We start from the raw sequence: 13,601 nt of genomic DNA on the forward strand, positions 1-13,601 counted from the left end.
CTCTCTGGAACCAAGATACCCGAGATGTCTGCTCTTTCTCACCAGTGGCCCCCCGCAACACACACACCCCCTTTACAGACCTGCAGTTTCAGTTGAATGAAATCTTTCACGTGCTGGCCTCCATTTCCTTCCTCTTCCCTGTCATCTCCCCTTCTCCAGCCTTTGCAGTTTCTTCCCATGTGGACACACATTCGGCACTTACTCACTACAACTCACAGAAAAAGACTCTGATGCTAGAAAGATTGAGGGCAGAAGAGAAGGGGACAACAGAGGATGAGAGGCTGGATGGCATCAGTGACTCAATAGGCGTTAGTTTGAGCAAACTCGGGGAGATCATGAAGGACAGGGAAGGCTGGCGTGCTGCGATTCATGGGGTCGCAAAAGTCAGACATGACTGAGCGACTGAGCATCAACAACAACACTATCCACTGGTTCTTTGTCTCTCTGGGAATTGATCCCAGGACTGAAATGCAGCCCATCTGAATCCTGATCCATGTATTTTCAGAGTCGAGGTTGGGGAAGAACAATGGGCCTAAACCCTCTGGGGAAAAGCGCACCTAAGGCTCCTCTGTGTACCCAATGTTCACAGGCATCTGTGGCACCTGAAGATCGTAAAACCTGAACTAAGATATTTACAGGGTCCAAGAGAGCCTGAGGGTTAGTCTGTCCGTAACTATTTTGGCAAAAAGAGTCCAAAGAACATGTGAGGTTTACTGATATTTTCAGGCTGAATGGTGATGTTTAGCTGATGAAAATTACTAATTAAAATAGTAAAATGTCTCTGTGATTCAATTAGAGAATCACGGCCTAGCTCGTTCATCTTGGAGGAAGCGTGCCATTTTCTGTGTGATCTGCTGGGAGCAAATTGCCTCCTAAGTATAACTATTTTGTGAATAGGATGGGAGGTGAAAATCTCCCAGCTGGCACCTTCTCAATTAAGGTCAAGGAACAAAGCCGGCTTAACTAGAGAGGAAATTAAAAGGCAAACAATAGGAGTTTGCCTGCACTGTCACCATTTATAGCGAGATCCTCTCTGGACCTGCCTGGTAGGTCACCCTCAGGTTAAGGAAAGGTCCCAGTGACAGAGTTCAGACCCTCTAATTGTATTATGCCAAACTAACCTTCCTATATATAGTCAAAATGGTCTGAAGATGTTTTATTAAGAACATGCCTGGATTGCAAAGATTAAGGAAGATGGAATTATGAATTAAATAATAACCAGAACAGCTTGCGTTCCCCTTGTGTTTTTCACTTTCCTGCTATTGTTTTGACCATGGCTGTGAGACAAAGAGCTGCTTAGGTCAAGAACTATAAATTACGGTTTTCATACAATAGTCATCCACTAAAATGATTTCAAAGCTTGATCAAAGTACTTCAAAAAGACTTTTAAAACTTTTCCACAATGCAGGGGGAGGGGAAAGACTCATTTGATGCTTTAATTTGCTTCAGCCAGTCTAGCAGAGTTCCATCTTGGCGTCATACCTACTTTATATAAAATCCCACTCATTAGTTAAAGCAATCCAACTTGTTCTTATTGTTGTCTCATGTACAAGTAAAGGGGATTTACGTTTCCATCTAGTTAACTGGCACAACTAAACCTTTGGAGGCACTTGTAATGGAAGGAAAAGGTGCACATAATCCTGCTTTCAAAGAAGCATAACTTGACAGCATTTAATCATGATATGCAAGGTGTTTAAGGCTAACTCCCTGATTAGAATTAAAGTGGATATCAGTGGATTTAGTTGGCATCTTAATAATAGTCATGGTAGCAGATAGATTTCGTGTTTCATCTCTTTTCCCTCACCACTTGCATTTACTTGGAGCTGTCTCATGTCATAAGCAAGGATGATGAGAAGTACCCTAGTGGTAGATAAATTGAGTAAATGCTAGGCCCAACCATACATAAAGACAGTGTGGGATGGCTGCCACAATGCTTCCCTGTCAGGTAATTTTTATTTTTTAAAAGGAAGGTCATTTTGAAATGCTGACATGAAATATAACCAAGTCAATTAAGTAATAACAATGGAAGTTCAGAGTTTAATTGAGGCCTGAACATGAAGCCACCGACCATTAACCTAAAGCAGTCATGAATTCCCCTGAAAACAGCCTGTTAAAGGTATTTCTAGAATAGCTAGCACTTTTTTCTTTAAAAAAGTGTCATTTTTAATATTCAACACAGATACAGTCAGAAATTACAATTGAGTATATATAAAGTGGACTGTTTTTTAACTGAAATTACTTTTATAGGGAAAAATCAAAATTTATATAATCCTAATGACCTCTGCAGGAAACCATAGTTTTGTAAGTAAACCAAAAGTTGTAAGTACCTTTTATTTGATTGTGCCACGTTTATCTCAATTGTTGATGTACTTCTCTCTCTAGTTCATTGGTGAGATTTTCTGACTCGATTGTAAGCTCCATAGAGTAGGAACTATATTTATCTTGTTCACCACTCTATGACCCAATAGCTAACAGAGCTCCTGGCACAGAGCAGGTGTTCAATAAATGTTGAATGCACAAATGAATGACTGTTAAGCTTAGATTAAATATGCTCTTACTCACTTGCATTAAAGGAATAATTGGAGCCTTTTTATTTTAACTTTTTCATTTTCTTCAGCTGAAAACTAGGTGTATTTATTGGAATCAGAGAAACACATCATATATTTTGATGTAAATTAATTACTTTGGTGAGAATTAATTACTTTAGAAACCCTCAAAATCTGAAATATGGCAGTTTCATTTACCAGAGTCTTTGAGGATGCATACTTAGTTGTAAAGGCTTCCCTGGTGGCTCAGAGGGTAAAGAATCCTCTGCCAATGGAGGAGACACAGTTTGATCCCTGGGTTGGGAAGATCCCCTCTAGAAGGAAATGGCTACCCACTCCAGTATCCTTGCCTGGAGAATCCATGGACAGAGGAGCCTGGTGGGCTACAATCCATAGGGTCACAAAGAATTGAATATGACTAAAGCAACTTAGCAGCCACATATACACTTAGTTGTAAGAGGAATTCCTGTGCTTTCATTGCGTTTGCCTTAAAATTAGCCTTTGTACATTATTGTTTATCCAATATATTGTTAAATTAACTCAAACATTTAAAATTTTTGTTTCTTTTTTTTTTTAAAAAAAAAAAAAAGGCTTATTAAGGCTTAGCTTTATCTTTACATTTCTATTTAAGGAAGTTTCCCCTAAAATCAAGTCAAGGCAACTATGTTTTGTATACAGATTTGGGGATATTTGGTGAAATTATTAGATTAACTGCAAAAAAATGGTGCTTTCCATTGCTCACTTTTATACTGCTGAGCCGGTGACGCAGTGGTTCTTGGCCATAGAAGTGTCCGCTGGCTCAGGAGAGACGGGTTCTCTGGTCATTGGCCAACAGGATCTGACTTGGGAGAGACACTGTCCGTGAACTGCTCAGGGGGTGTTTCCCTATTAGTCATTAATTCAGAGTATGTTATCATCTGAAAGCCAGAGACATTTGGCATGTTTCCGCATATTTTGGAGACTTATGACACAGAAGGAGCTGGAATTCTCACATTTCTTCTGTGCTCTGCTGGTTCCCAGGACTTAAATCACTGGGGCCATTTTGGTATATGATTCCTTGCATGAGTGTCTCCGGAGAGAACTGAGACTCAGGACAGATATTGCTGAGACTGGATCCTCTTTGGCTCTGTGGGATGTTTCCATCTTGTATTTTTAGCATTTAGGGTCTTGAAGACATGAGTATTTATGGGGCCCTGATGTATGTTTGGCAGGCTATAGTCCATGGGGTCGCAAGAGTCAGACTTAGTGACTAAACAGCAACAACAACAAGTGTGTGTTTAGAACTGTCTCAGGTGTTGTGGGGAATTCAGAAATATGCAGTAAATGCTCACTTGGGGGAAAATAAATCATTACTTGGGCTTCCCGGGTGGCTCAGCCACAGTGCACAAATCATTACTTGGCAAAATGAAAGCAAAAGATTTGAAAATTTCGGAAAAGACAATTATAGTATAAAAAGGAAAGAGGCAAACCTGTGGGGCTTTTAGTAAGATATTTTACTTCTAGACTTTGGGCAGCAAATAATTTTCTAAATGCTGTGGTAGCTGCATTCACTACTGTTGAGAAGGGTTGAGCCTGAGTCCAGCTCAATGGGAAATAAGGCTGTGATCAGTTCTGGGCACTAGTCTTTGGAGTGGGTAGTGATCACATAGCTGCCACATATTTTCTATTCCCGCCCTAGACTGTTCATGTTTAGTGCAAATATAAAGAAATTCTAAGCATTTGGAACAGAACTCATAATCTTGTTCATGGGCCTGAGTAATAAACAGTAACACTTTTCATTGGTTCTATAACATCAAGTGAAATATTAGTAACATCTGTCCATGGCTGAGATCTGTTTAGCAATTCATATAAGCAAAATATTTCAATAGGAATATGATTTAAAAACTCAAGATAAACACTTTAGAAGGCCACAGATAATTATTGCTCTCAGTAAAGTAAACACCTACAAGTTACATGACATTATTGAAGAGAAACATTGGGTCTCTACAGTTTGGGCTGTCCATAAGGATCTTGAGATTTGAGGATTGTCTTCTATTATATGGTCTCACATACTCCTTAGATTTTTATTTTTATTGTTTGTTTTCCCAGTAAATGCAAGCTGGGGTTTCAAGGTCAGCTGCAGAACAGGCCTTCCTTCTGTTTCATGGTCTTACTATCTTCTGGGTTTCAATTTCCTACTTAGTGCAGTGCATTTTTAGAAAGTAGTCATTATATATTTGTTATATTTGTTTTAAAATATGCTTCCAGAGAGAAGTGTTGAAATATTTTCAAAGGCGAAAGAGATGGGTATGCTTCACAAGGTAATGCAGTTTTTGTTAATATACTTACCATTAAGCCATAAATAATGTTCCTAAAACCTTTTAATTGAATCAGTTCATTAATTCTGTCAGCTAAAATAATGACAATCATTGCACACAGAAAATTAGTAGGTAAAAAGCTAAAAATATTTTGTTGCTTGCTAATTTGAATAGAAGAATCCATCTTGGTTTTCCAAGTTACAGTTTTTTAAAAAGCATTTTGTGGTAAATGAAAAAAAAAAAAAAGAAGAAGAAAAGCAATTCAGCCTAACAGAGGGTAATCAAAAAGCAGAACAGCAAGAAAGATGGCAAAGTGGACATAAGTGCATTGCATGTCAATGTAAAACTCAGTCTTTTGGTAAATTATTTTCATCTTACTTGTTTCCCCACTATCCTTGAAAGTGTTTCCCAATGACAAAGGGGTTCAAAACAGCAGCAGCAGCTTGGAGGCGTGGAGTGAGCAAAGAAGCCCATGTGAGAACTGAATTGCATTTTCAATCGGTTCCCTAAGAGGTGTGCGGAAAGGAAAATTGAGCCATTAAGCAAAGACGAGATGAGTTTGACTCATAGACTGAGAGAATTTTAGAATTGGAAGAGACCAGAGACCTCATTGTACAAGTGAGAAAACTGGAGTCGGGAGAGGTCACATGACTCATCCAAGGTGACAGAGCGAGCTAATTGGAGGCAGGACTAGAATCCGTCCTTCCTATCCTGTCCACCATCATTGTCACCATGATGTTAATCATTTATTCCAGAAAGAGCTTCCAATACCTAAGTTACATTTACTGTTTACAAAATAAAAGATCATTGTATATTTTTGAACGAACATTCTGAACCTTACCGTTTTTGCTCTGTTACTGATTGTCTGATCTCTATAGTAGAAATCAGCTGTTGCTTTGACAGAAATACCTCTCATTTTATTTGCACTTAAGTAACCTAAAATCCTTTTCATTTCGTGGCAGTTTCTTGGTTTTTTTGGCTGTGTAGCTTGGGGGATCTTAGTTCCCCAACCAGTGGTTAGACCCTTGTCCCGGCAGTGAAAGCACAGCATTCGGTTTCTATACATTGCCATGTAGCTTAAAGATTTGCTGCTAAAAATGATTTTGGAAACGGTTGTAGGTTATTTTCCCCCCTGGCTGATTTACATATTCATTTGATTTCTCCTTCCATTAAAAAAATCCACAGATGTTACGTTTACTATCTTCTGTTCCTGTAAGGATAATGTTTAAACTGCTAGTAATTCATGAATTTTCCTGATCATCACCAGTAGTGATTAGTATATCATATTCTATAACTGTACCCAGTAGAACCTGGTGACTTCCACTCAATTTGGTGACAGGCTGGAATCCCTGCTCCCCCAGTTAAATAATGAGCCTAAAGGCTTCAATTTCTTCAGTTGTAAAATTGACATAATAACTATCACATAAGACTGTTGTAAGGATTAAATAAGATTATTATGTAATACATGATACCTCAGTGCTCTAACAAAACTAGTATCATATCTCATAGTTTTATTGTACATTATATAGTTATTAATAATATCACTACCATAGAAGGATCCATCTAATAAATGAAATGCACCATTAAAAAACTGTGCGTTTTCTGTTAACATCAATGTCAGTATAAGGTAAATAGCTTGGTTTATTATTGTTTTTCTAAAACTCATTTTAAAAAAGCGATTTTTCCTAAAGTTAAGGGACAGGCAGTGGGGATATGCTTAGTTGATTGTTTTCGCAGACACATGTCTCACTTAACATTCCCCTTCTCTAGAGGAACTCTGAGCCCATGTTTCTTTTGATAGTGACCGTAGCCTTGGCCATAAATACAACTTTGGAGACAACACAGCACAGGAACTAGCTAGGGCTTCCAGGTCTGATTGAAGGCCCCTATCAGCAGTGCTCCAGATGAGCCCCCAAGGTTTGTCATAATAGAAAAGGTTTCTTTTGGGATTGAAATACCTTCTCCAGGCTATTGTTAATTCAGTGAAAGAGAGCATAAAATGCTATTTGAATGTGATCTTTGAAAAACTGAAAACAGCAAAGCAAAAAGGAATTTGGGGAAATGAATACTAGTTCCTGGATTCTTTCTCTGATTGATGCTCCTGACACTGTTGGGTGCAGTTTTGTAAAAGACCGGACTTTGGCCAGTGCACCCATCCTTAAACTTTGACCTCATTATATCACAGGCAAGCTGAACAGTTTTCCAGCAAATGAACAAGCATGGAGGCTTCCCTCTGCGATCACATGCCAGTCTTCTTGGATGCTTGAGGCAGGTTCTGCATCAGATTCTCCTTGGCAGCAGAGGACACTGTAACAGTAGCACTGGGCATGGGAAGTATGTTTCCTCTTATCTGGGAGCTTGGGATCATTTTGCAGAAAATTAACTGTGCTTCACAACACCCCTGCTAGGTAAAGAAGTGCTCCTGTGTCCGTAAACAGAGGAGTTAACCAGTTGAGCTGTGTTTCTTGTAGAAGTTTTTTGTTTACTTGGAATCCACCTGCAGTGCAGGAGACCAGGGTTCATTCCCTGGGTTGGGAAGATCCCCTGGAGTAGGAAATGACAACCCACTCCAGTATTCTTGCCTGGATAATCCCGTAGGCATAGGAGCCTGATGGGCTGCAGTCCATGGGGTCACAAAATGTCAGACACGACTGAGCAACGGGCTCATTTTAGCAAACACAGGTTGTGTGGTCTAAAGATAATCTAGACACCTTAATTAACTGAATTTGAAAAATTTCAGATGAATTTGCATTGCCCTCAATCTGACAGCACATCTTATTGAAAACATGAAGACTGATACAAACTGTCCTGAAGTGGCTTGATCTGATTATCACCTAAAATTGATCTAGGTTTGCAACTCATTGAAGTCAGATCATTGGAAAGACTGGTGCTGAAGCTGAAGCTCCAATACTTTGGCCACGTGATGTGAAGAGCTGACTCACTGGAAAAAGACTCTGATGCTGGGACCGATGGAAGGCAAAAGGAGAAAAGGGCATCAGAGGGTGAGATGGTTAGATAGCATCACTGACTCAATGGGTATGAATCTGAGCAAACTCTAGGAGATAGTGAAGGACAGGGAAGCCTGGTGTGCTACAGTCCATGGGGTTGCAAAGTTAAACAGGACTTAGAGACTGAACAACAGCAATAACATACAATAAAAACTTGTATTTAGAATATTTGTAAAACTGAAAACTAAATAAAAATCAACTCAAAAAATAATTGGGAAAAGATTTGAACAGTCATTTAACCAGTGAAGAAATATGCCATGTGAACACATGAAAAGATATTCCACATCATTAATCATTAGTAAAATACAAATGACAGCACAAGAAGATACCACTATACAACTATGACAATAGCTCAAATTAAAAAATTGACATTACCAAATGTTAAGGGAAGATGTGGAGCAGCTGAAACTCTATTATGCAAATGGTATAGCCAGTTGATTGAACAATTCGGCAGTTTCTTAAAACATTAAATAAGTAGCAAATAACCCAGCAATTTACTCAAGAGAAATGAAGGGTTTTCATAAAAACCTCTCCACAAACAGTTATAGTAATGTTATTTATAATTGCCAAAAGCTAGCAACAAACCAAATGTTCCTTTTTATTGCTGATTAGTATCCCATTGCATGGATGGACTGTGTACACAGTGGTCCATCCATACAATGGAATACTAAGCAGCAATATAAAGGCACCAACAACAGATACTCACCATACATAAAGAATTTTCAAAAGAGTGGTGCCAAGTAAAAGAAGCCAGACTGAAAAGACTATATACAGTATATTCCATTTTTAGAATATTCTGGAAAAGTCAAATCTATAGGGACAGGAATCAAAGCAATGATTGACAGGGATTAGAGGGGAGGAAATTAACTACAAAGGGACATGAGAGAACTTGAGAATGTAACAAATACTCCTGATGGTTGCACACTATATACATTTTTCAAAATTCATAGACCTGCACCAAAAAAGAGTGGGCTGTATAAATTATACCTCAGTAAACAACAAAAGCAAATAAATGTAAAGATTCTAAAATAGATAATTTCAAATCCGTTTGTTCTTCAAATGTTGGAAATGTTTTGACAGTGTATGGATGAAGCCTTTTCCTGATTCAATTTATTATTTTAGTCGAGCTATTTCAATATTCAGTTTCCCTTCTCCAGTGGAACACATTTTGTCAGAACTCTCCACCATGACCCGTCCATCTTGCGTGGCCCTACACAGCGTGGCTCATAGTTTCATTGGGTTACACAAGGCTGTGGTCCATGTGATCAGATTGGTTAGTTTTCTGTGATTGTGGTTTTCAGTCTGTCTGCCCTCTGATGGAGAAGGGTAAGAGGCTTATGGAAGCTTCCTGATGGGAGAGACTGACTAAGGGGGAAACTGGGTCTTGTTCTGATGAGCGGGGCCATGCTTTTAAATTGAAGAAAGTGGTGAAAACCACTAGACCATTCAGGTATGACCTAAATCAAATCCCTTATGATTATACCGTGGAAGTGTGAAATAGATTTAAGGGACCAGATCTGATACAATGCCTGATGAACTATGGACCAGAGGTTCATGACATTGTACAGAAGACACGGATCAAGACCATCCCCAAGAAAAAGAAATGCAAAAGAGCAAAATGGCTGTCTGAGGAGGCCTTACAAATAGCCCAGAAAAGAAGAAAAACAAAAAGCAAAGGAGAAAAGGAAAGATATACCCATTTGAATGCAGAGTTCCAAAGACTAGCAAGGAGAGATAAGAAAGCCTTCCTCAGTGATCAGTGCAAAGAAAGAGGAAAACAATAGAATGGGAAAGACTAGAGATCTCTTCAAGAAAATCAGAGATACCAAGGGAACATTTCATGCAAAGATGGGCTCAATAAAGGACAGAAATGATATGGACCTAACAGAAGCAGAAGATATTAAGAAGAGGTCGTAAGAATACACAGAAGAACTATACAGAAAAGAGCTTCATGACCCAGATAATCACAATGGTGTGATCATTCACCTAGACCCAGACATCCTAGATTGTGAAGTCAAGTGGGCCTTTGGAAGCATCACTACGAACAAAGCCTAGTGGAGGTAATGGAATTCCAGCTGAGCTTTTTGAAGTCCTAAAAGATGATGCTGTGAAAGTGCTGCACTCAATATGCCAGCAAATTTAGAAAACTCAGCAGTGGCCACAGGACTGGGAAAGGTCAGTTTTCATTCCAATTCCAAAAAAGGAAATGCCAAAGAATGCTCAAACTACCGCACTATTGCACTCATCTCACACACTAATACAGTAATGCTCAAAATTAACCAAGCCAGGCTTCAACAGTATGTGAACTGTGAACTTCCAGATGTTCAAGCTGGTTTCAGAAAAGGTAGAGGAACCAAAGATCGAATTTCCAACATCCGCTGGATCATCAAAAAAGCAAGAGAGTTGCAGAAAGACATCTGCTTTATTGATTATGCCAAGTCCTTTGACTGTGTGGATCACAACAAACTATGGAAATTTCTTAAAGAGATGGGAATACCAAACCACCTGACCTGCCTCTTGAGAAACCTATATGCAGGTCAGGAAGCAACAGTTAGAAGTGGACATTGGAACAACAGAATGGTTCCAGATAGGAAAAGGAGTATGTCAAGGCTGTATATTGTCACCCTGCTTATTTAACTTATATGCAGATTACATCATGAGAATCGCTGGGCTGGATGAAGCACAAGCTGGAATCAAGATTGCAGGAGAAATATCAATAACCTCAGATATGCAGATGACACCACCCTGATGGCAGAAAGTGAAGAGGAACTGAAGAGCCTCTTGATGAAAGTGAAAGAGGAAAGTGAAAAAGTTGGCTTAAAACTCAACATTCACAGAACTTAGATCATGGCGTCTGGTCCCATCACTTCATGGCAAATAGATGGGGAAACAGTGGAAACAGTGGCAGACTTTATTTTCTTGGGCTCCAAAATCACTGCAGATGGTGACTGCAGCCATGAAATTAAGACACTTGCTCCTTGGAAGAAAAGTTATGACCAACCTAGACAGCATATTAAACAGAGACATTACTTTGCCAACAAAGGTCCATCTAGTCAAAGCTATGGTTTTTCCAGTAGTTATGTATAGATGTGAGAGTTGGACTATGAAGAAAGCTGAACACTGAAGAATTGATGGTTTTGAACTGTGAGAAGACTCTTGAGAGTCCCTTGGAGAGCAAGGAGATCCAACCAGTCCATCCTAAAGGAAATCAGTCCTGAATATTCATTGGAAGGACTGATGTTGAAGCTGAAACTCCAATACTTTGGCCACCTCATGCGAAGAGTTGACTCATTGGAAAAGACTCTGATGCTGATAACATCTCCTGTTATCTCAGCTAATAAATTTTCTTTACTCTTTAAGCCAGTTGAGCTAGTCTTTTCTGTTGTTTGGAGCCCAAAAATGCCATAAGCAAAAACACTGTTACTTACAACAAATACACTGTTTCCCATCAAAGTGAGATCACAGAAAAGGAAGCAGGGCATCTCCCATTTTTTGGACCTTGAAGATATAGAATATTAATTTTAGTGATTAAAAATGTGTAAAAATTACTAATCATAAATGTTGATAAAAGGGGAAACTGAATGTGGGATGCAAGGACGCTCTACTATCTTCACAATTTTTCTATAAATCTATTTGAAAATATTCATTTGGAAATATGGCTAGATAATATAATAGATAAAGAAAATAAGCCTTTAAAATATGCAATTTGGGCTTCCCTGGTGGCTGCATGGTAAAGAACCCACCTGCCAGTGCAGGAGACGTGTGTTCCATCCCTGATCCGGGAAGATCCCACATTCCTTCTGGGCAAATCCGGGAAGATCCCACATTCCTTCTGGGCCACTAAGGCCTTGTGCCACAACTAGTGAGCCTGCGCTCTAGAGCCCGGGAGCCGTGACTACTAAGCCTGCGCTCTAGAGCCCGGGAGCCGCGGCTACTGTGCCCACGTGCTCTAGAGCCCAGAAGCCGCGGCTACTGAGCCCACGTGCTGCAGCTTCTGAAACCCGAGCACTCTAGTCTGTGCTCCACAAGAGACGCCACTGCAATGAGAAGCTCCTGCACCACAACCAGAGAGTAGCCCCCTCTCACCGAAACCAGAGAAAAGCGCATGCAGCAACAAAGACCCCGAGCAGTCAAATAAATAACATTCTGTTTTAAAACGTGAAATTAATTTGCATAGTGACTCTTCACAAGTGAGCCATTTTGTATGGTAAAACCCCTTCACTTCTACAGTCATTTCCATGCATCTTCCTACAGAGCGAAGGCACCTCCTGAAAATGGGTAAGGGAACAGGAATTACTGTGTCTATTCAATGGATAAAACTACAGCCATACTAGAGGGTTTGGTGACCTGCTGGAGATCACACACTAACAAGAGACAGAGCCAAGAACAGACCTGGCCTCCCATGAAGGAAGCTTTGCTTATTCTTCTCTTCCTCTACTTGAAATGGCAAGACCCACTTCCAAAAGCTCATGGAAAAAGGAAATTTGCAATTTGGTGGCAACTATTCAGACAATCTGCACATAGAGTAATAATTCTAATGCTGTGAGGTAAAGAATATGACTTTTTCTCTTAATTTTAAAAGAACATAACTGGAAAATCAATTCATTGAGCAAATGACAATTGCCATTCCAAACGTCCCCACTGGCAAATTACAGTACAATTCAATAAAAAAAAGTTGGCCTTTATACTCCTCTATTTCTTTAATGAAGCTAATCATATTTATTAGAATAAATTTTATAAACAGTGGGAGAAATACGTATGTGTGTTTCAACTAATCTCTTCAATATAAGGCGTTCTTATTCTGAAAGCCAGATTTCTCTACATAAATTATAAGTATGACAAAGTATGAGCTGAACATCCTCCAGTGGCAGTATATCTGAACGATGGATAGACTATAAAAACCTTGCCTAGTGTCATACTGGAAAAACCAACCTCTGAAACTTATACAGTATTATAAATCAACCATTTATCAATTGAAACAAAGAAAAGAAAACCAAGCCTCCTTCGATTTAAGAAAAGAAAGCAGTGGCTATTATATCCAGCAGGAGGGTATGAAGAAAATTAAGTCTGTAATATTAATAACTGCACTCAGCAACAACAACAAAACAGTAGAGCATTCCAGAGACCAGAGAGAGTTCTCCCTGTTTTTTAAGGAGAGAGACCAACATCCAAACCAATCTGTCCTTCAAAGGATATTGACAGAAGATTAATCAGTGACGGTGAGGAGAGTTTTGCTATTGACACAAGTCATGGCCCATGATTAGGCCAGTGGACTCGAGTGGGAGGCATTCATCCCAGAGAATATGTAGAAAAAGTACATCAGAAACTATTTTTTTATTATTAAAAAACCATAATTATACTAAATTTAATGTTTTAGTAATTTTATCAATATTCTTCAATATTTTATAATACATGTAAATAAATATACACAGTTTAAAAGTCTGTGCACAGTTTTGTTTTTTTTTCCCCTGACAGCAATATGTGATCAATAACAGCAAGGATCGATAGGTATCACCTATGAGTGTCCACAGTCATTTCATACAAATTACATACTGATTTTGACATGTCCTTCCAAATATATTGATCTGTTATGTCTTGAGTACTTCCAAGGGGCATACTCACATTTCAGATATTTGGTCTCAGTCTGGCAGTAACATACTGTTGAAATCTAGGCGTGGTAATCACAGAAAGCATTCAGTAATGAAGTATGATGTGCCCCTTTGCAAACAACCAGGTACTGCATTTGGAAA

This window comes from Ovis aries, chromosome 7 (genome assembly GCF_016772045.2).
Source record: "Ovis aries strain OAR_USU_Benz2616 breed Rambouillet chromosome 7, ARS-UI_Ramb_v3.0, whole genome shotgun sequence".
Taxonomy (NCBI): domain Eukaryota; kingdom Metazoa; phylum Chordata; class Mammalia; order Artiodactyla; family Bovidae; genus Ovis; species Ovis aries.